Source organism: Triticum dicoccoides, chromosome 6A (assembly GCF_002162155.2).
Source record: "Triticum dicoccoides isolate Atlit2015 ecotype Zavitan chromosome 6A, WEW_v2.0, whole genome shotgun sequence".
NCBI lineage: Eukaryota > Viridiplantae > Streptophyta > Magnoliopsida > Poales > Poaceae > Triticum > Triticum dicoccoides.
In genome coordinates, this window is record NC_041390.1 from 280,898,763 (window position 1) to 280,901,476 (window position 2,714).

Sequence of the window (2,714 nt, forward strand, 5' to 3'; positions counted from 1 at the left end):
CCCCCCTTTCCTTCTCCCTCTCCTCCTCTTTCCCCTTTCCCCTCTCAATTGGAAGGAAGGGGGGAGCCGACTAGGACTAGGGGTCCTAGTGGGACTCCCCCAACTTGGCGCGCCTTTAGGGGCTGGCCAGCCTCACCTCCCTTCCTTTATATACGTGGTTAGGGGGAACCCCAAAGGCACAACAGTTGTTCTCTTAGATGTGTCCGGTGCCCACCTCCACAGTTTACTCCGTCGGTCATAGCGTCGTAGTGCTTAGGCAAAGCCCTGCGCGGATCACATCACCATCACCGTCACCATGTCATTGTGCTTTCGAAACTCTCCCTCAACCCTTTACTCAATCAAGAGTTCAAGGGACGTCATCAAGCTGAACGTGTGCTGAACACGGAGGTGCCGTACGTTTGGTACTTGGATCGGTTGGATCATGAAGACGTTCGACTACATCAACCGCGTTAACCTAATGCTTCTGTTTTCGTTCTACGAGGGTACGTGGACACACTCTCCCCCTCTCATTGCTATTCTTCTCCTAGATAGATCTTATGTGATCATAGGAATTTTTATAAATTGCATGCTATGTTCCCCAACCAGAGCAGCAGGGCTTCTTTGAGACAATTCTGCTGGACAAGAAGCCCATAGTTATTGACATGAGATGGGTTGACCGGCAGTTCATTGATGACAATGAAGACTACTTTCCTGGAGTTCATGAGAGATTCAGAAGGAATGGAGTGGACACATTTGTTGGTCAGAAGCTGACTAAGTGGAAAGATGAGATGGTGATGCAATTCTATTCCACTGCCCATTTCTACCCAAATGGCAAGATAGTCTGCATGACTGAAGGTACAAGGTACCAATCCTCTATTGTTGTGTGCGCTGAGCTGATCAATGGTCCTGCAGAAGCTGAAGATGACACTGATGCCTATGCAAAGCTCAAGAGAGGACACAACTCCATGCCACATATGTACAAGGAGATACCTAATGATGCCTTGGATACTCACAAGTTTGGCTCTATTTACTATCTATTGTCAGGGTTGCCAACCATCAACACCATATTGAGGCATACTCTTTTGCCCAAGTCTGGAGATGAAAGGATGATCATAGGTCACTCAATCAACTTGCTACACATGTTTGGTGTGCCAGAGAAGTTCAAGGTGATGACCTTGATTGTTGAAACAACTAAAAGGATTGCAGCAGAACAAAAGATGTCCTGTGGGTATGCCCCACACATTCAGATGCTCATCAACTCCAAGATGGGCACATGCACATATCTGCTAGATAAGGAGCACGTTCCCATGAGGCCATAGTTTGAGGACAATACAAATGTCCTGGATGCTTCACATCCTACATCTGTAGAGCCTCAGGAGAAGAGAGAGAAGGCAAACCAGCAAAGATTTCCAAGATGCCAGATGCCTCAGCTACAAACCTCAAGACCAAGTAGGACCAGCTCAGCTATATACTTAAAGCAACAGTAAGAATTGAGAAAGGACTAGCCACCCTGACGCAAAATCAAGAAAGTATTGAGAGGATCAGTGAAACAAAATTTTATGATATAGACTTGAAGGTCACAGAGATTCAAATAGTAGTTGAGCAACTTCCAGAAGAAGCAGAGGAGATGAGAGGAGGAACTACCACAGAGGCATATCAGAGAGTGCCTAGAGCACAAAGGTATGCAGCTGTGCCAGTCAGTGACACAAGAGCTACAACATCAGCACCTGCAGCCACTACCCCAGTTGCCCCTCTAGTTGGTACCCCTCCAGTTCCTTAGACATTAGCAAAAGTTTTTGCAGATGTTGTCCTCTCCAAGCCATCTCCGCACACCGGAGATCGTGCTTAGAGTATCTCCAGCCGCGCCCCCAACAAGGCCCCCAGGCAACTTTTCGGCCGCCGGCGCCAAAAGATCGGCCCAGTCGCGCCCCCAAGTGCCCAATTTTCGTAGGCTCAGGCCGAAATTGGCGCCGGCGGACCCAACCCGAACCCGGCGCGCTGGGGGGCGCTCGGGGGCGCCAGGCGAATCGTTTTTGGTGCGAAAGAGCCGCGGGCCCTCCTTGCCAGTGACTCGTCTCACTTCTCGGAAATTCGTCGTTCTCATCGCCTCGTTTGCCGCGGCGAATCAATGCCAAAGCTGCCATGCCGGTCAGCCTCCGCCATTGATGCCTCAAGGGTGACGCAATGAAGGCATGACGACGCGCGTCCCTGCGCATGCCACGCGTAGACGAAGCGGCCACACGTGCTTGCGCTGCCTCCGGTAAGCCGACGCCAGCGCGCCGGTGGCACGCAAAGAGTCTCCACCGCCGACGCGCCCTCTCTCCCCTTCCTCCCTCTCCCCTTGCCATCCCAGTTCAAAGAAATGGCCGAACGATTACCAGGCGACGGCGTGGCGGCGAACGGCTTCGGCCGCCGCCACCTTCAAGAGGACGAAGCTCGGCTCCTCTTCGAGGCCGAGTACCCGGTCCCGCCGGACATGTGGGTGCCCGGGGCGTGGAGAATCAGTGCCGACGGGGTCCCAGTGCCACCGTCGTCCATCGGGGCGGCGTGTCATGCAGAGATCACGCGTATCCATGCCTCTCTGGCACGGGCGGCGAGGGAGGGGCTGCGCTACGTCCCCGACAGGCCGCTCTGGGAGCCGTACTTCCGTCGCCGTCACGCCGAGCAGCTCGAGGCCACCAACGGCGTCGTGCCCTCCGATAGGCTCAACTCCGAGGGGCGGCGCCGATGGTGGG